At 43.4% G+C, this 21,957-nt stretch overlaps 1 pseudogene; it reads left to right on the top strand.

The window, feature by feature from the left end:
- Positions 1 to 18,264: 18,264 nt before the first annotated feature.
- LOC124727128 lies at positions 18,265 to 18,381 on the top strand (annotated as a pseudogene).
- Positions 18,382 to 21,957: the final 3,576 nt, after the last annotated feature.

Genomic DNA, 21,957 nt, shown 5'->3' with positions numbered 1-21,957 from the left:
AAATAATTCCCAAATATGAGCAGCATATTTCGTGTACTATGACATCTTACTCATGATGTTTGTGACGTGCGAGCTGCTCCATTACTCAGGCGACTGTAATGTAAACAAGCGCATATCTTAACCCTATACAAGGTGAACATAAATAAAATCGACAAATTGCAGGGACGGATTCCTGACTGGAAATGGAACATGTACTGGGAATAGTCTGTTTGCGTGTAACGACAACAAATATTCAAATGTGTGTGAAATCTTATGGGACTTAACTGCTAAGGTCATCAGTCCCTAAGCTTACACACTACTTAACCTAAATTATCCTAAGGAAAAACACACACACCCATGCCCGAGGGAGGACTCGAACCTCCGCCAGGACCAGCCGCACAGTCCACGACTGCAGAGTCCTAGACCAGTCAGCTGACCCCACGCGGCGTAACGACAACAAATTGTCCCGAAACACAATACGGAGATGCATAGCATCCATGTCACAACAGATGTTCAAAGTGCTCTTCATGGGGTGCAGATTGATGATGCCAGTTTTGGTAAAGGTTGCTTCGTTGGTAAAGAGGACTGATGACATAAATCCCATAAACGTAATGGTGTGGTGCAAAAACCATCAACAAAATCCTTCCCATAGAGGGGAAACCCTCTGCTGATAAACCTTGCACTCAGACGGTACGGTAGCTCAGCGTGTTCCGTCAGAGGGTTAGCTACCCTCTGTAATAAAAAAAACTGAGTGAAAAGATCAACGAACGACATGAACGTTTGTCATCGGACGTCCGCCCCGATCAAATTCAACGAACAATGTAGAACAAAATGTAATAAAAAAAAGTGGCCAGTGTTGCTACCTCCGGATCACGGGGGCCCGGGTTCGATTCCCAGCTAGATTGGGGATTTTCTCTGCCCGGGGACTGGATGTTTGAGTTGTACTCATCATTTTGTCATCATCATCATCATCATCATCATCATCATCATTAGTGACAGTGGCTAGGGTGGATTGTCTAAAAAATTGGACTGTGAAAAGCTGGGACTTTGTACAGGCGCTGATGACAGTGCAGTTGAGCGCCCCACAAACCAATCCATCATCATCATCTTCAACATCATCATCATCATTGTACGTGATAGGAATAGTAGGGGGTGTCATCCAGAATACACATGATCATACTTTGGCTTACACCTTGTTGGCCAGCCACTTGCCTGGAGCTTGTACTAGGGCTCATGCCAATATCCTGTAAAACCTGGTCCACTGAATGTGGTGTGTAGGCACCCTGGTGGTCCCGGTCGCCTACGGTGGACTGGATGGCCGTGCGGTGACCTCTCCAGTTGTCAGGATGCTAGCAAATGGCTGCAGAAGCGTCAGAAACGCCAAAGAAACATTATTAATTCATAACACCTTTATTCCTGCCGAGTACGATGTGGCTTGGTGATATCAACGACCTTCCCCGAGTCCTCGCTGACTCGTAGCGATGACACCAGATCCGGGCCGCACCAGTCTTGCTAGCGCAGCGCCACGTGCTGTGGCGTAGAGGAGGAATGTCCTTACTTCGGCCGCGCGTGGCTGGCGGCGCCCGGCTGAGCGGCCGGCTCGACTGCGGACAGCAAGCTGCTGCGTGTGAGGCTCTGGGTTGGAGTCCCGACGCTGTCGACACGAGAGGCATTGTGGTAGTGCGGAGTGTACTCTATTCCACCCTGTCTTCTTCCCTGCTCCTCCTGGTGGCTCGTCCGCGGTGGACGGGCGGAACGGCTGCAGTTCCCCAGCGTCGTCAGCTCACCCGGTTGTGACGGCGGATGCACAGGGCCTAGGCCCCGCACGATCTCGACGACGGCTCACTGGCGTGGTCAGCATTGGCGGCGAGTGAGTCTGCCGCGATGTCTACTAATCCTGGGTTGATGGTTGACAGTGGCAGCAGAGAGGACCAGAGCTGGTACTGTCCCCTCACGTCTGCTGCTGGATGGGCTGCCCTTACTGCAACATCTCCTTAATAAAGATTAACATATCGATCACCAAGCTGAACGCTACGTCAACTCCCGCAAGTCTAACTGCGGGTGCGAGTTCCTTGTTGCTATCAAAGCTGGCGTATTGAAAGGAAGCATGAGCGACGTCCTGACGTCATGCTCGTTTGTAATGACCGCATTCGTTCCACTTATAGTGCTGACTTATCTGTCGTACTCGCCCCTTAGGTGTTCTTGCGACAGAGTTACGTGTTGTTGCGGCAGTACAGCTGACGCTATACCTCGTCTTGCACTCTACGAAAGTCTCCGTCTAACACAAACCCGCGTGCTAAGCAATTCTCTGTCGCCTGTTGTGTATAACCAGGCCATTGCCCCTGCGTGACGATACATTCCATACATGCTCAATCCTCTTACCTCTTGGCTAACTTACTGCCTCTGGCTCTCGGCATAGGCAACGAAACTTTGACAGTATTCCACGTTCCCAAGGACTCGTTAATAAACGTTAGGTTCTGGCGAGGCAATATGTGTGGAGGTTCCTCTGGATAATACAAGCTAGGCTTTGTAACGTTAATCATTGTTGTACCTGTGAAAGTAGCTGGTAGGTGAAAATGCTTCCCCACTATTTCACATCTAGTGCCATTAATCAATAACCCACTGCCCTGCAATTCAAGCTTGGATATATCTGTCAGTCTTCTTTTCGCTTTCTAAGGTTCCCTTATTCCCCAAGAACAACTGCATCTCACACGAATGATTGTGGGTTGCCACCACCTTTGCTGGACAAATAAAAACACTTCCCCTGAAACAGTCTGCCAAATCTTTCTTAGACGTTACCACATGAGCACTCCTCCGTCTTGACACTAACAACACTTCCCGAGTTTGCACTTGCACCCACTTCCCAAGTGCACCCATCTAATTGGATATGGGTGTACTGTATAACACTGGTACCGCGAATTGATACCCATCACTGGTAATTGCACTTCTACGTGTATACTCGCCTGATCCGTAATTACTCTCACTTTAGACATGCGTTAGAATAACGGTAAATTCCGCTTCGCCGGAGGCACGACATGATGCACTCCTTCCGAGAATTCTTTCTGCGCTTTCAGCAACGCCTTCAGCATCTGATATGGACCTAACAAGTGGCACTCAATTGCCCATGCACTGCGTGATGCATAGCTTCATATAACGCTTCCAATTCGACACGCGCATCATCCATCCTGTCTGATAATGCCCTCAATAAAGCTGCTACTTGTATTTTCCCGTCTATTCGGCTCAATCTCGCCTGTATAGCCTCTATATCCCCATTCAACACTTTCCTGGTATTTGCTGCATACCGTTCCAGGTCTGACGTCAACTCCCGCACTGTTCCAGTGACATTCAATTTCCCCTGCTCCATGTTACCTATACGTGTCGTGTGCCAATCCACTTTCGACATTGTGTACTCCGCTAACTCCTGCACCACGTCTAAAACACACAAATGACAAGTAAAAGCAACACATACCCTATTACCTAAAAACAATAAATACGACATGTTCCTCCCCGAGGACACTTAATCTACTTATCCCTAGACCTAAGTGCGTAAGGAACGTTCCTCTGCTGTTCTTTTAGCTTCGGTACCCTCACACCCTTTGTTACTGCTGGAGGAATCTGCGGTAACGCATCCACTGCGCCCTCAAACGGCTTAATCCTACTCACATGAACTACTGACGACTTGGTTGGTAACTGCAACTTTACGTTCACTGGAGACACTATTTCATTTACCTGATACGGTCCACAATATTTCGTCAAAATCTTCTTCGCTTTACCCTTCGGAACATAAGGATTAGGCAACAATACCCATTGAACAATTCTGTATTGCGGCAGTTTATCTATTCTTTGCCCAATACTCTCTTGTTTCTCCAAAGCTTTAATATTAGCACTCCGTACCCTTTGCCAAATCTCTCTCAATTTCTTGGCGAAATTCTTCACTGACACATCTTGTGAACCTACCTGAGGTTTGAGCACATCAAATGGTGATGGCATTTTCCGACCCTGAAGGTGGCAGGGGTAAAATACAGGGAGAGAAAGGCTATTTACAATTTGTACAGAAACCTGATGGCAGTTATGAGAGTCGAGGGGCATGAAAGGGAAGCAGTAGTTGGGAAGGGAGTGAGACAGGGTTGTAGTTTCTCCCCGATGTTATTCAATCTGTATATTGAGCAAGCAGTAAAGGAAACAAAATAAAAATTCGGAGTATGTATTAAAATCCATGGAGAAGAAATAAAAACTTTGAGGTTCGCCGATGACATCGTAATTCTGTCAGAGACAGCAAAGGACTTGGAAGATCAGTTGAACGGAATGGATAGGGTCTTGAAAGGAGGATATAAGATGAACATCAACAAAAGCAAAACGAGGGTAATGGAATGTAGTCGAATTAAGTCAGGTGATGCTGAGGGAATTAAATTAGGAAATGAGACACTTAAAGTAGTAAAGGAGTTTTGCTATTTGGGGAGCAAAATAACTGATGATGGTCGAAGTAGAGAGGATATAAAATGTAGACTGGCAATGGCAAGGAAAGCGTTTCTGAAGAAGAGAAATTTGTTAACATCGAGTATAGATTTAAGTGTCAGGAAGTCTTTTCTGGAAGTATTTGTATGGAGTGTAGCCATGTATGGAAGTGAAACATGGACGATAAATAGTTTGGACAAGAAGAGAATAGAAGCTTTCGAAATGTGGTGCTACAGAAGAATGCTGAAGATTAGATGGGTAGATCACATATCTAATGAGGAAGTATTGAATAGGATTGGGGAGAAGAGAAGTTTGTGGCACAACTTGACCAGAAGAAGGGATCGGTTGGTAGGACATGTTCTGAGGCATCAAGGGATCACAAATTTAGCATTGGAGGGCAGCGTGGAGGGTAAAAATCGTAGAGGGAGACCAAGAGATGAATACACTAAGCAGATTCAGAAGGATGTAGGTAGCAGTAGGTACTGGGAGATGAAGAAGCTTGCACAGGATAGAGTAGCATGGACAGCTGCATCAAACCAGTCTTAGGACTGAAGACCACAACAACAACAACAACAAATTACCTCATACGGAGAGGGCCCCGTTCCTGTATGAACTTTCGCGTTATATGCGCTTGTCAACAGATTTAAATACACATCCCAATCCGTGTGTTCTGAATTTACGTAATGACTAATCATCTTAACTAACGTCCTATGAACCCGTTCTGTTCGACCATTCGACTGAGGATGAAATGGGCTTGTCCGCAATTTCTTAACTTTCAATAAACGGCATAACTTGCTTCATCAGCTCCGACATAAAGTTACTACCCTGATCTGTAATTATAGTATCAGGCACACCATACTTCAGCAACCAGTTATTTGCTAAGGCTTGCGCGACAGTGCTTGCCTTCTGATCTGGAATAGCTACCATTACCAGGTATCGGGAAAAATGATCTAATATTGTTAATACGTATCGATTACCCGCTTGGGTCTTGTTAAATGCTCCGATTACGTCTAATCCTATGAATGCGAACGGACGATCCGCTTCAGGTAGTCTCTGTAAGAGAATTTTCTGATGACTTACATCTGCTCTCCGCGCACACGGTATACAATTTTGCACATACTGCTCTACATCATTGCGACGTGTCTTCCACCAAAACCTTTCAGCTACCCGTCTAGCAGTCGTTCTTCTACCACCATGACCCGACAATACATGATCGTGCGCTTGTTTCAACACTTCTTGCCTCAGCGACTCCGGTACTACGACTTCGTCTTCCTGCAAAGCAACCCATCCTGCATTTCAAACTGCGGTTGCGTTCGGAACAATTGACACACTCTGTCAGTGGCTTGCGCCTTATTCCACTCCTTCTCACTTACGCCCACAACTTGTACAGCTGCTATTTTTCTACTAAGCGCATCTGCATTCGTATGTTTTACCCCTGGTTTGTGAATTACCTCGTAGTCAAATTCACTTAGTTTCAGTGCCCATCTCGTTAAACGACTCGAAGGATCTTTCAACCCCAACAACCACTTCAATTCCGCGTGATCTGCAATCACCTTGAACTTACGCCCATATAAATAACAGCGAAAATACGAGATACCGTAAATCGCTGCTAACATTTATTTCTCTGTAGTTGAATAATTCTTCTCTGCCTTATTCAGTTGCCTAGAAGCATAAGCCACTGGATGTTCCTGTCCATTAACCCTCTGAGAAAGAATACAACCTACAGCAATATTACTAGCATCACAAGATAGTATGAACTCTTGTTCGAAATCACGAAGTATCAACACTGGGTCTGATGTTAGTATCTGTTTGAGCCGGCCGTGGTGGCCGAGCGGTTCTAGGCGCTTCAGTCCGGAACCGCCTGACTGGTACTGTAACGTTCCCTGGCAGCACACACACTATTAATAAACTAAAATTTAATTGTACTATATACGCCGCTATGAAGCAATTTGTATATACTGTAATTGTTTAACAAAAAAATATTATTTAATTTTGTATAAAGGACATTCGTTATTATTGCAATATTTTCTGTAATAATATTCTCGATGTAGTTATGATTGTAATATTTCTATACTCATAATGTAGTTACGAAATATGTCAATATCTGCGATAAGAAAAATGTAAAATACAGCCACAGAGGGGAGTAATGTTGTAAGATTGCAAAGAGACATTAACGGTCGGCAGTGGTATAAATAGGAATACATAATGTGCATTCTTTGTCGTCTTCCTCGAGAGCTGAGAGAGAGAGGAACCTGTGACGTAGCATTTTATGAATGAGTAGACTTCTTTTGTCTGTATCTATCTTTAGCCGCCATTAGAGGAGAAATTACAAACTAATGTAAGTTGAATTATTGTTGTGGTCTAAATACATTATAATTTATCAAAATTGTATATTACTAATGTAAATTAGCTTGCCCATGTCATTTATAATATTTCTTTAAAGAATTTTCAGCATTTTTAGCGATTATCGTTGGTGTTGCTGGGCTGTGCCGCGACCGGACGATTTGCAGCGGCGGCACATTTGAAAAATTGTTCCGCTAAGAAAAATTAACCAAACCCGTAAATCGGGAGCAGATAAAATTAGCAGTGAATTACGAAAATATTTTTCTTTTACAGCAATCCTGAGACTGACGGAATTTATTACTAGTTGAAGTTTAACAATCTGTTGGTTCTTTCAATTTCTAAAGCAAATAACTTAAACGTATAGTGAAGTGTGTTTTATCAATGATAATTAAACGATCAGGTCGGCTTGGCAATATTTAATCATTTTCTGCTAACAGAGACAGTCTTGTGTTCCACAGCTAACGCCGGGAAAGAATTCAGTAAATATTTAAAAAACCACTGCATTTAGAAAATGTGTGTCAAGGCCGAAATACATAAAAAATTTAATTTATACAATTTTCAACTAAATGTTCTTAATCAGTTAATATGAATTTATCAGCATGAGAGGATTGACTAAGGTTCACGTGATTTTAAATGTGCTTAATTCTGTCTAAATGAATTTTTATTACCACACGTAAATAAGGGGTTCTACAACAAAGTTCGTACCGAAAGAGCAAATAACAAAAATATATAAAGCAACATTTCCATCTCCAACATTTTCAAATCAATATTCATTTCTTTATTATTTTTAATTTAATTTCATTAAATTGGCGCCCAACGTGGGGCACGAATAAGCAGTGGCCACAAAATACCCATGAGATAACTAGGGAATTATTGTAGTCGAACTTTGTTGGAGAACAATTAATAATTTTTTCATGTATTGTATGTATTGCCTAACCAATATTGTGTGGTAATACCTGTATATGATTTTTTGCATGAGAACACTATATACCCAGAGGCAAGCTGAAGAAGAGAGCTCATAATATCAAAAAATTAGTTACCTACCACAATACCAGGGGGCAGCTGCACCCAAGATAGATCACCAAAAGGTAAAGCTACAGTGTAGTTGTCCTGTGGGTAGTAAAGTAGCATCAGTGCGGTGTTCTCGGATCATTAGTGGTGTGCTTGTTGTTAATGTTCTTTTTTAAAAATAACATGACATTTGAGTAGCTAGTCATCGTAGTATATAATAAGTGTGTTTCAACAAATGACCATTTCTTGTGTGACTATGTCAGTGAAACCTGAGTGTTAGAATATTTAGTTCAGATTTTGTTTCTTTTGTTGACTATGGTTAGATTGCGTAGTCAGAAAAATATAAACATGGATAATGAACAACAGTTAGCAAGCAGTGATACCGAGTTAGAAAGTGGGGCACAAAGTAATGTTAGTGGCGTAGTTCAGGGAGTACAATGTGAGAATCTGGGAGCAGAAGGGCAAGAAATGTTACCACTGCCAGCCAGTGATTCAGTTGAAAGTAGAAATACTGTGCCACCTACAAGCACTAGACACCGACCAGAGAGTGGTGAGGTGTCAGAAGTGCAATCATTAAGGGTTATGTTCGAGCGCATGCTCAATTTCCAAGCTGAATTTGCACGTATGCAAGCAGAACGCGATAGAGAACGTGATGCTAAACAAGCAGAGCGTGATCGATGCCAGCATGAGAGAAACTTGCAGTTAATGCAATCTTTGGAAGCTATGCAAAGTGAGATTGTTAGTTTGAGACGAAACTATGAAACCGTACCCAAAGCGGTGCAAGAACTGAGCGAAAGAGTAGATAATATCCAGGTGGCTAACGCCAGTATCGTAGATGAAATTAGTGTACTGGCTAACAGGTTGGAAAAATTAGAAATTGACACAAGTCAAGCAATAGAGCAGAAAATGTCCGAACAGGCGAACAAAATTGAAAACGAATTTATAAAAAAAAATAGACGAGAAGGTGCACGCCGCGATTGAGGCCAAGGACTTGGGCTCCAGTGCGGAAGTGCAGGACCTAAAAAGGGAGGTGCGGAGCTGGAAATCAGCTTGTTGCACGGCGACGCACAGGCGTGTGTCACGCCAGCCAGGTCCAACAATGATAGGCATATAAATACAGTAGTGAAAAATTGCGACTGCGAGACAGAACAGGCAACCAATGTTAGCGAAACAAACAAATGTCACTCCAAAATAGTGATTGAAGAAAGCCTGATTAAAAACCGATAGTTTCAGATCTTTACAACGGAGAAGAAATCTGTTCACCCTGCAGTATTTATCAAGGGATTTAGAAACATTTTGCCTAGCGTTTTTCAACCCAAATGGCATTCTGCGATACTGAAAGTGACCAAGGCTTGTTGTAAAGGCCGTCTTCGGTCTATCCTCGGCACTTACTTCTGTCTGGTGGTTCCCACTCTTTAGATCTAGTGTCGAAAAATATTTACACCGACCTAGGTTGTCCAATGTTTCCGTGATGTTCGGTATTGGATACGCATCTGTTAAAGTTCCTGCGTTCAAAAAACGATAGTCACAACAAAACCTATACTTTTTAGTACCGTCCAATGACTTCTTAGGAACTACCACTATGTTGGCAGACCACGGGCTTTCACTGTTCTCTATAATACCGTCCCTTAGCTGTTGATTAATAAATTCTTCCAATAGTGGTTGTAGGTGTTTCGCTATCCTGTATGGTTTTCTATAGACCGGCGGACTATTGCCAGTCGGTATACGGTGCTCTGTAATAGGAGTTGCTGGTAATGGACCTTCTGAATTAAACAAATCTAAATACTCTAATAACAAAGCTTCCATAGCTTTCCGATCACCATTCTCCAAATGACGAATCTTATCACGTAGTACAGATGCCTTGACGGTTTGCTTGACGTTATAATCACCTTGGGATTCACCTATATCCTCATCGTCGAGTATTTCCAAACTCGCAACCACTAAACCCTTTGGGAGATCCACTTCATCTGTCCCAAAATTATCTACACTGACCGGAATCATCAGTTCCCCATTTATATCCGTTATGCGCGCAACGCTCCTCCTTACACCTGTTATTCCTTACAACACCCATCAAGCAACAATCTGTCTCTGTACTAGTTTTCACCGTACTTCTGCTTACCGGGAATGTCTTCCGACGGACGAAACACTCCCGTTCCCGTTTAACGCGATTTTCCTGTTTATTCCCGTTACCATTCTGCTTACTACGACACTCATTCGCCTTGTGACCGTAGCGTTTACAAGCATAGCACTACGGCTGTCTGCATTGAGCCTTCACGTGATCTTTCCTCCCACAACGGTAACAATTCCTCTCCGACGCAAAGATACGTTTATCATTGCGAACCCTTGTTGCAATGTCTATCTCCTGCAGATGCGTTGCACTACGCAGTGCTGTAGCTAAATCCCCAAGATTCTCCATCCTAACCCTACGAGAAAATTCTGCAGGAATTCCCCTGAGGAATACATCAGTAGGGGGATAACCTCCGCGCCACCCCACTTTCCATTGTTGCCAAATTTATTCAAGATGGCGGCGATGACGTCGTCCAAGATGGCGGCATGTAGACTTGGCAACATCGTATGACGTCATCGAAGATGGCGGCTTTTGGCGGGAGAATAGTCCAATTGTGCTACCTCCACTAACCTAACCTCAAGAAAAAATGGCGGTAAGTTTGAATTTTGGTGGGAAAATAGTCCAATTGTGTTACGTCCACTAACCTATGCCGCCAGAAGAAAAAAAATGGCGGGAAGTTCGAATTCCAACAGGATAATGCATGCAAAGACTGCACTTGTCTTCATTATTATTATTGATTATCATTCATTAACATTCATTATCATTCATGATCATTTATTAACATTCATTATCATTCATTGTCATTCATTATCGTTCATTATCATTCATTATCATTTATTATTATTTAATATCATTTATTATTATTTATTATTATTGACCTGCCTCCACTAGAAAATTCCATCCAAATTCAAATTTCTACACGATAATGGCTGCAAAACCTTACTTTTGTTTATTATTATTATTCATTATCATTTATTAGCATTCATTATCATTGATTGTCATTCATTATCATTTATTATCATTTATTATTATAGGCCTACCTCCACTAGAAAATTGCACCAAATTCAAATTCCAACACGATATTCTCTCGAAAACTGTACTTCTATATATTATTATCATTTATTATTTATTCAAGATGTCCGATTTTCTTGGTGAGAAAGCCATTCTCCTTACATCCATAACAAAACTCTATCACAAGTTCAAATCCCCAACACCATAATTGATCACATGTACGAGCTTTCTCCATCACTTATATTTTTTCACAGGTAGCCTATCATAATCGCGTCAAATAAGAAACTGCACTTATAGTAACGTAATTCACGTCCTTTGATTTTGCAGGGGGAAGGGACTGAAGACTTTATTTCAAGCAGTACGGTCATCACTTGTTCTCCAACACAGTCAGCACACACATCTTTGATATCGCAGTGCAGTCACCATGACGTCCGCGCTCCAACTGAATTAGTTCAAATCCTCTCCACCCCCTGGCCAGCACGCAGAGACACAGCCTACGCCTGTCACGTGAGGCGGCCGCCCACTAGCGCGGGGGGGACGAGCCCAGCAATCGCTCCCACGTCGTAAACATGTTTTCGCTGGACATGCTGGAACTTGTCGAGTTTGACGTCACAGCAGCCCCTTGTCTGCTCACCACGTGTATTCCTCGCATCCGCACGTTTCCCGCCAAAATTGTCAGCCTCGGAGCTGAATCACACAACAGTCGACCGTTCCCTGAGCAAGTCTGAACATGCAGATGCCGACCTCACACAGCCATTCGCCACGTATCCTTGTGCGATCGAGAACGCAGTGCTACACTTTTGGCAGCAAAGTTTGCTCGACAGTGGAATCCGCCATAACTATGTAACAGCACGTTTGGACCGCACTGGAACGCCCGCTAATTGAGTCGCTCTCGCGCGCGCATAATAACTGTACAATCGCTGTGCCACTGCCCCGCTTACGTCACACACCCTCCATACACGCGACGGACATAGCCTCCTGTAAATACCTGGAAAATGACTCTTTATTTCAGACATTACGGCCACGCAGGTGTGTTCCAACTGACTTCTCCATGCTCACACAACGAAACTCCAGAGAGCAGCTGACGTACGCGCGGCCGGCTGAGTCCGCTCCCTGGCCGGCTGACGTCAAGCAGTTTACGGTGCCCGCACAGCCCCCACGGCCAGCGCGCCAGGTAGACGGCGGCGAGCGGCGCCACAAACTGTCCGGCTACGTAAACATCCTCACCCGCTGCGAGCACTTAACGCCGGAAACGATGGAACCTGCCGACCACGTACCGTACAAAGGATACGTTTGGCGCCAAAGTTTGACCGACAGTGGAATCCACCATGACCGTATAACAGCGCGTTTGCTCATCGCGAGAACGATTGCTAATTCACTCTCACCACCCCGCTATATTAAATAATTCAATTTACAATTTCATATTCGTATGCAAACGTGTACAACTGCCTAATTTCAACTACTTTTCGAGGACCAGACCACCACCACCTCCTCCTAGGAACCAGCGCCAAGTTTGAAATCTGCCGCCGGCCGCGGTGGTCTAGCGGTTCTAGGCGCGCAGTCCGGAACCGCGCGGCTGCTACGGTCGCAGGTTCGAATCCTGCTTCGGGCATGGATGTGTGTGATGTCCTTAGGTTAGTTAGGTTTAAGTAGTTCTAAGTTCTAGGGGACTGATGACCACAGATGTTAAGTCCCATAGTGCTCAGAGCCATTGAAATCTGCCAGTAAACAAAGCTCACTTGCGCTTCCGCCACCAACCTAAGAAAATTGTTTCAAACTAAGCCACCAGCACTCAACCTCTTCCTACACGTTTCTGGTAAACGGAATGTTTTTTCTACCAAGTTGGAAACTTCCTTGACGTCACAACGCGCGATCGACCACGTGGCTCTGTCAGACAAACAACGCTCTCACTAAGTTAATTGATCACCTGATTCTCATTACTCAGCCCACATGCATCGATTATCTAATCCAGGATCTTGGAGAAAACACACGTCTGTACACATGAGCCATCGCGCGCACCTAGCTTAGTACCTCCGCAAGTGAATGCAACAAAGTCAGCGTCACTATTTAATTAATCTGGTCAATTAATTAACCTCCCTGATGCGGAAAACTGCCACGTCCACCTAGACTTGGAATCAATTTTCACCACTTCCACACCCACCTGGACTTGAAATGAAATAGTTTAAGTCCCTACCGACCACCACGTCCTTTTTACCGACCCATGTTCGTTGGCTAACATGTACTAATGCTTGCTTCTGTTTACTAACGTGTACTAACCCACATTAACTTATATCACATTCTGTCTATACAAATAAGCCAAGCTTCAATTCTGATGGTCAGTTCGTGTTTCACTACCAAACACAAGAAAATTGTGGCAAACGAAACCAGTAACCTAAGTCACCTGTGGTGACTCAAAATCGTCTGCTTTGCCTCTCACACACACTACGAGCGCGAGACCGCCCACATCACAGTCTGGACCTTTATACTAGAGTCGGACATACTCCTGTATAAGTATTCTAGCTAAACTATGACCCTAATACTGTTGTTCAATCCACACTGTCTAGCACATGGCCAGAGCACACCCCCCAGTACCTAAGCCGAGAACATTGCTCGCCTCATCTTTAGTTAACCGCTGAGAGACGGAGATACGCAGCAATCACATCCCTTGCGCTCTCGTAGCTACTCACCTCAGCAATTTGATCTAACAAACCCTCGAAGTAGAAAAAATAACAACCAACTCGAACTCTCTCATATTCTATATCGGCCCACAACTACTTAACGTACATTTTATTTACGCATCGAGTATACCTATCACTCTCATACAAAAAGCACGGGTTCTGATATACCTGGTGTCATGTTGCACAGTTGGCAGAGACGCAAACAGCTCCTAATTTCAGTGCACAATATCAAATTGCTCCTAAATAATGCAGTAAACATGACTGTAAACACCATCAGTACTCGTAATCTGTCCAAATAACGCACAGCAAAGTAACACAACAGACGCGCGCAATCGACCTGTCCCACATTGTCACACTTCCGACAGCTCCCAATTCGCTCAAAGGCCTCTGTTCGACCCTTCAAACATGTCTTGATGACAGCCTCATTCACACCTAACACCTGAGAAATTCATATCACCTACACGCCGAACATGACTATCCAAGCCAGGCCACGCTAGTCGTCTGTCACCGTCCTAACTTAGTGCGGTCCTACACACATGTTAAGGCCGCATTCCATTGCTTGCCGGCCTATATGCGACACACCTCCACCTTCACGTCTGTTGTCAGAATAGCCGAGGGCGAGTTCACACACACACACACCGTCCGCACACATCCCAGCGCTTCTCTCCCCACTCAAGCTGAAACGGTCATTTGAAAATTAAAAAAAAAAAAAAAAAGAGCGCAGTCAACCTCTCCGAAATTGTAGTGCCCCCAAAAATAGTTAACGCTCGCTTTCGTGTTTTCTAAGCTTATTTGTAAATTCAAATTCTTACCCTAACAGAATTTGTTCACCAAAATAATACTGAATGCGCTCCCCACCTCCAGCTCTCAACATACGCAAATGTTCTCAACCCTCCTATATCCCAGGACAACCGATTAACCATTCTTATTCCTTCTTATTGAATTTACTGGCCTAATTTCCTAAGGACCCGTTATTGAAGTACCATCCCGCTTTTCTTTCTGATGCTTCCTGTGCTTACTTTTACAGAGATCGCTAAATTACCTCCACAGCCCTCCCCCCCACCCCTCAATCTACACACACACACACACACGGTCATCCTCTCTACTCATCCCATAACATAAGCAATAGTAACTTTACAATCCATTATATACAAGCCCTACACAATGTAAGCCACATTAACTTTACGATACCCACTACATGCCCCAATTCTCTCAATTCCTAAGGAAGCACTATGAACCTGGTGTTTCTTTCTACACACGCCACACTCAGCGGTAATCAGCCCTTCTGCATCAACAGACGTAAGTCCCTCCCAGAACTGTTCCACAAATTCGGCGATCGCTTCCCCTCAACACAAATGCGTTACTCTCTCTTCTTCTTCCTTGCCAGCTCGCTTTTTTTCTACAAACTTATCCAGACTCATAGACTACAAGAACACACCAATTTTTTTTTCTAACTACAGCATCCTTTAAACCACTGAATAATTAGAAACAAACAGACCAAAAAATTATATTCGCACTCTCGAATACCGAAGTCGTTGATCTCATTATACTTATACAGTTAAATCTTACGATCGCGGTCTCATTTGATTGGCATTCCACAATGAGCTAAGTATCGGAAATACACTCTCTTGACCGCTGTTACTCTGGAAATATCTCTACCGTCCTTACGACTTCCTCTCTACTCGTCACATAACATAATCAATATTAACTTTACAGTGCAGTATATACAAACGCTACACAATGTAAACCACATTAACTTCACAATACAGTATATACACTTTGACACAATACAGTGCACTTATCCAGTATATCTCTACAGCATGCGAAAAAAATATCCTATCCCTACTGTGTCTATATACAGCAGTGCTCCCCAATCCTAGGAAAGCGCCGTCAACCTGTTCTCTCTGCAGACCCAATACTCAGAGCTAATCTTCCCTCTTACATCAGCGGACCTAAGTCACCGTCAGAACTCTTTTTTACAAATTCGGTATTGTCCCCTCCTCAGCACAAACGCCTTACTGTCTCTCCTTCCTTATCTGTTCGCTTTTCTACAAACATCCTCAGACTCATAGACTCAAGGAACACATGTACTTTCTCCATAATATTACACCATTTTAGCTGTACTCCTCAATATCATGCACTAGGCTACACCCTACCGATCACTAGTTCATCATAATTCCCAAGATATAGACTTCAAATTAATTCTCTACAAACGCCGAACTTCAGCTATGTGCAGCATGCTGTAAACCACTGACTAACTAGAAACAAATATACGCAAAATGATATTTCCACTCTCGAATACCGGTCTCAGTCATGTAACATTTTCGAGATCTTGGCTATAATTTACACGTCAACTAAGGTCTGTCCCAGGTCTAGAGAACAGACAAGCATGTATCCAACACACCACAATCGATCTTCACTCAGCTAAATAAAGGAAGCAAATATGCAGAAGTAGTCAACAGAACAATCTACATCCCATCTAATAACACTACAACCCAAATCAATCATCTTCTCAAATTCTGACTTGATCACCAAAGCCGCCCAACACATAATATTACTTCGCTATTCGGTCGTCTAGAGGACATAAAAGTTCGCTCTTACAGATCCATACACCCCAACAGGTCTCTGCATTCGGACAGCTGCTCCAGTTATTTATTATAATTTATGTCCATTTATTATTATTTATTATGATTTATTATTATTTATATCATGTTACCTAACAAAAATGGCTCCAAATTCAACTGTGTTTAGCTCCTATGACAACCACCAGAGTGCTCTGTCATCACGTCAGTTGATTACGCAATTACCATTATTCAAGATGGGTGCACCCAGTGCGAAACGTGTCACCTTTCCCGAACCTGCATGCTACATTAAAATTCCAACTTGGCTTTAGTCACACGCTACACATCATTCAGCTGATCCCATTTCCAGATCTTTACGCATCTGATATATGCAATTTAAGTCGGAGAAAGACATATCAGATACCTTCTGCAGCCTGTCTACAAGCAGAATGACCTCAGTTACTGCAACAGGATCTTGTCTTGACCATTCGCCTGAAATTCAAGCGCCGCCGGCGGCATGTCAAAGCCACATGTATGTCCATCTAACCAGCCGTCCACTAAGCCCCAGGACCAGCATGCCGTAGTGGGCTCTCTCTCTATACCTGCTCTCCAGCTATTGTCTAACGACATACACTGTACAGACGGATTCCTGAATAGTGCAGATCTCTATCCTCCTCTGCATCTCCAACTCGACATGTAAACAGTGTCTCCCCCAGCCAGCAAACCCGTCGTCATTCACGTTGCGCCGACAATTCTGTCAAAACTCACTTTCTAAGCAAAGATGAGTATTCATTTAGAACAAATAGACAAACATAACTCCAAGCAGAAGTCATACATATGATTAAAAAGAAAAAAAATTACCTCAATTTAGATTATCCGACATTTATTTAAGTGTCCTAATGATACAGTCATAGATGAGCCGTGTCATCCTCTCGCTCACTCCTTCTACACACGCTTTCACTGAACTTGTTCTACTGATATGCCATCCACCCTGTTATAATAATTTTGAACAAGCATTTACGCTCCCACATACAACCCAGCTCAATAGAACATAATTCCTTTTTCCACAGACAGCCATATTCGGTGAACCCTTAAATGTACTAAAATACGCATACATGTAATCAAATAAGCAAATACTCTTACCGACATACGCTACCCCCTCACTGAGGATAGGGCATTTAATATTATGTACTTAAACACAAACCAATGACAACCATATTCCAACGCGCACCTTGTCCTCGTAATAAAGCACACTGGCCAATCACGTGACAGCATGTTTTCCTAATTTCAATGACATAGCTAAACCATACCTACTCTACTTTGCAAGTATCATAGCGAGCATTGATAGATGACTGCTCACTACGTCCATTCACACTTAATTCTCGAACACATAAAAGCGACCAAAGTATACCAGACAACGATATACATATTTCTAAGACCTCGCGCATAGTACTCGATCAATCTCTCTGCCTATGGCGGTCACAGAGCAATCTCGCGCTCTTACATTAAAAGACCATCCTCACTTCGGCATTGACCACTCTACCCCGCAACGTCGCTACCCAATTAATCCTCAACCGAGCAGAGGAATATAGCTACACTTCAACTCTCTTGTCTGAATAGAGCTTTCCTAGGCCTAACCCCTCCAAGTGCACTACATTTCTCGAGATGTACCCAAGTATTGGAGCTTAGCACACCATATCGATCTATAGTAACAGATCTCAAAGTGCCTTAATTTAATAGCATACAGTTAAGAAGAACAAGAACGGAGTGATATTTATACACAATGTAGTTCGACACATATTTACGTAAATCATCCAATCTATCATGTGTAAAGTACTGTAGCTGCATATGGCTAGAACGCAGGCTATATCACGTGACTAAACCATCCAGATAGAACACTGGAAAAAAAAAATCGACCTTCAGCAACTTGTCTTTCTCCAGAATAAATGAGTCAACGTTTAAATCCTACCTGCTTACAGCTCTGTCTCAATCGATCATCCCGCACACTTTCTGTTATCCTTTAACACAGAGGTGAGTAAGTTTAGGCGTGAATGATTCTCTGCCCTCCTCAAAAGCATCAAATACAGTATTCAACTGGCGTGTATCACTGCTACCTCAGTAGACATACACTATAATACGAACTCAATGAGAAAAAATTGGCAACGGCCTTACCACAGTGGATACACCGGTTCCCGTGAGATCACCGAAGTTAAGCGCTGTCGGGCGTGGCCGGCACTTGGATGGGTGACCATCCAGCCGCCATGCGCTGTTGCCATTTTTCGGGGTGCACTCAGCCTCGTGATGCCAATTGAGGAGCTACTCGACCGAATGGTAGCGGCTCCGCTCAAAGAAAACCATCGTAACGACCGGGAGAGAGGTGTGCTGACCACACGCCCCTCCTACCCGCATCCATGATACGGCGGTCGGATGGTCCCGATGGGCCGTTTGCGGCCTGAAGACGGAGTGCAATGAGAAAAAATTGACTACCTTCCTTAGTCCGCTCCCTTCGATGTCGTCGTTTTCCTGCATTCCTCTTGTTGCAGCATACTTGACTCCATGTACAAATTCCCCCCTGCGAACCAGAAGATAAGCAAGTACGTTCGCATTTTCACCGCATTTCGGTGTATATTAGGTTAGTTTATATCTATGCGCTAAACAGTTTTCGCATTTCTTTCGATTTTATGTCAGATCCATCCATGCGACCGCGACGTAAGTTATCGTTCTGTGTTCTAAAATTGTCTATAAATGTAACCATGGCGTATCCAGTCACCTCCACATTTGGAGAGCGCTTGCTCTGTTTTCTGTATCTCTTTGCACATGCACGCCTCGCGGACGGCTCTCAGGTCCGGCGGTAGAGTAAGGTTAACGTTCGAATGTGGATCCGCCGCGAGTTATATGGAGAGCGGTGTTCGAATTGCTGAGGTGAGTAGCTACGAGAGCGCAAGGGATGTGATTGCTGCATATCTCCGTCTCTCAGCGGTTAACTAAAGATGAGGCGAGCAATGTTCTCGGCTTAGGTACTGGGGGGTGTGCTCTGGCCATGTACTAGACCGTGTGGATTGAACAACAGTATTAGGGTCATAGTTTAGCTAGAATATTTATACCGGAGTATGTCCGACTCTAGTATAAAGGTCCAGACTGTGATGTGGGCGGTCTCGCGCTCGTAGTGTGTGAGAGAGGCAAAGCAGACGATTTTGAGTCACCACAGGTGACTTAGGTTAGTGGCTTCGTTTGCCACAATTTTCTTGTGTTTAGCAGCGAAACACGAACAGACCATCAGAATTGAAGCTTGGCTTATTTGTATAGACAGAATGTGATATAAGTTAATGTGGGTTAGTACACGTTAGCGCACATTAGTAAACGGAAGCAAGCATTAGTACATGTTAGCCAACGAACATGGGTCGGTAAAAGGACGTGGTGGTCGGTAGGGACTTAAACTATTTCATTTCAAGTCCAGGTGGGTGTGGAAGTGGTGAAAATTGATTCCAAGTCTAGGTGGACGTGGCAGTTTTCCGCATCAGGGAGGTTAATTAATTGACCAGATTAATTAAATAGTGACGCTGACTTTGTTACATTCACTTGCGGAGGTACTAAGCTAGGTGCGCGCGATGGCTCATGTGTACAGACGTGTGTTTTCTCCAAGATCCTGGATTAGATAATCGATGCATGTGGGCTGAGTAATGAGAATCAGGTGATCAATTAGCATAGTGAGAGCGTTGTTTGTCTGACAGAGCCACGTGGTCGATCGCGCGTTGTGACGTCAAGGAAGTTTCCAACTTGGTAGAAAAAACATTCCGTTTACCAGAAACGTGTAGGAAGAGGTTGAGTGCTGGTGGCTTAGTTTGAAACAATTTTCTTAGGTTGGTGGCGGAAGTGCAAGTGATCTTTGTTTACTGGCAGATTTCAAACTTGGCGCTGGTTCCTAGGAGAAGGAGGTGGTGGTGGTCTGGTCCTCGAAAAGTAGTTGAAATTAGGGAGTTGAACACGTTTGCATACGTATATGAAATTGTAAATTGAATTATTTAATATAGCGGGGTGGGGAGAGTGAATTAGCAATCGTTCTCGTGATGAGCAAACGCGCTGTTATACGGTCATGGTGGAGTCCACTGTCGGTCAAACTCTGGCGCCAAACGTATCCTTTGTACGGTACGTGGTCGGCAGGTTCCATCGTTTCCGGCGTTAAGTGCTCGCGGCGGGTGAGGTTGTTTACGTAGCCGGACCTTTTGTGGCGCCGCACAGTGGGTCAGAATCCCAAAAAGCTGGTCAAAATATATGTAGTTGTTCAATTTGTACCAAACTTAGTATGTAAGGGTTTACGCTGTTTCTGATTAAGAATATGATATCAAAAAGTGAAAAAAACAAAATGGTGGACCCAAGATGGCAGGCTCTATGTACACTACTATCATTTTTTACGTATAAAAGTAATTTTTAGGGAATTATCGAGGTTACTGATGATGACAGAGTTCAAAAAATTTAAAAATGGTGGATCCAAGACGGCGGTCGAAATCTATGTCTTTTTATTTATTTATATTTATATATTTTTATTCATATGAAAGTCAGTATTTAGGGGTTATTGTAGTTAATGCTTCAAAAATAAACCAAAAAAGTGGAATACTCGAAGAAAGGACCAAATATAGGTTACAAGAGGTGTAAAATATTACAAAAAATTATTTCATTTTAATTACAATTATTTATTTTGTAAATTTTTTATAACTTAATTTACAAGTTTTCATTTTCTTATTCTTTTTCATCTTCTGCTTCAACTGAATCGTCATCATCCTCAAACACTGTTTCCTCATTATCCGCATCTGCATCTGAATCTTCGTAGTCTTCCGCCACAGGAACTAAGAGGGCAACGGCTTCTGGTGACAAACTCTTCAGTTTCTTCGGCGAAGATTTGCGTATGGAAGAAACGTAGGGGTCTGTCGTTGCCAACAATCTCCTGAACACGTCTTCCATAGTCTTAACTCTTGAAAACTTTCGAGAAAAACTCAGGCGATATTGCTTTATCAACTTATTGGTTGATTCCTGAGCATCCTCCGATAGTTGACCGATGGGTAAAATGGCCGAAGAAATAATGTCTGCACCGTGAATCAACAATCTATGGACTGCTGTTGGCATGTTGTACCAGGGGTATTCTTTCACGTAGTGCCTGCCAGTTGCTAAGGCGTGTGCTCGAAACTTTTCAACGTCGATCTGACGTCCGCTAGAAATCGTCTGCAAAATTATATGGAAACGGTGGATTTGTTCTTCGGAAACTCCAGTTACCAGCGCTGATGTTGGAGTGTTTTCAAAAAAACGTCGAGCGGTGTTTCCGTCATTCGTACTGCCAAACCCTTGTTTCGGCATGTCAGTTACAATTCCAAGCTGCTCTTTGAAAGCTTTTTGAATGTTGGCTTTCAGTATTGCTTTTTCCCCTTTATCTTCTGCTTTACGTGCCTGCCACTTTTTTGTTTTCATTTGGTATGCCAAATGAATACAACATTCAAAACATCGAATCCAGGCGTGAAGAGTTGATAGTCCGTACCGCAGATAATCGGCGGTAACTTGTTTTTTCAAAACATCGTCAATGTTATTAAATTGGGCAGACGTAGCCTTCCAGAGATAGCACCGTTGCGCAGATTTCGTGTTGGTGATAGCATTGCACACTTTACCATCTACCATGGTCATGCTTAAATTGTATTTAATGGAAATGTCTTTCCCATGAATAACTGTTTCGAATGACTGGAGTTGTTCGATCTGTTTGTCGTAATACGTTTTCTCATTTAAAGACGTTTGCTCTGTTTCCTTTGTAAATTCTAACTTCAGTGGTCTGCAAAAGAGGGTTGAAGACGGCTTCGGATTAATCCAT

This window comes from Schistocerca piceifrons, chromosome 1 (genome assembly GCF_021461385.2).
Source record: "Schistocerca piceifrons isolate TAMUIC-IGC-003096 chromosome 1, iqSchPice1.1, whole genome shotgun sequence".
Lineage (NCBI taxonomy): Eukaryota > Metazoa > Arthropoda > Insecta > Orthoptera > Acrididae > Schistocerca > Schistocerca piceifrons.
Note: the sequence above shows the minus strand (reverse complement) of the source record. Positions and strands in the feature narration are given on the sequence as shown.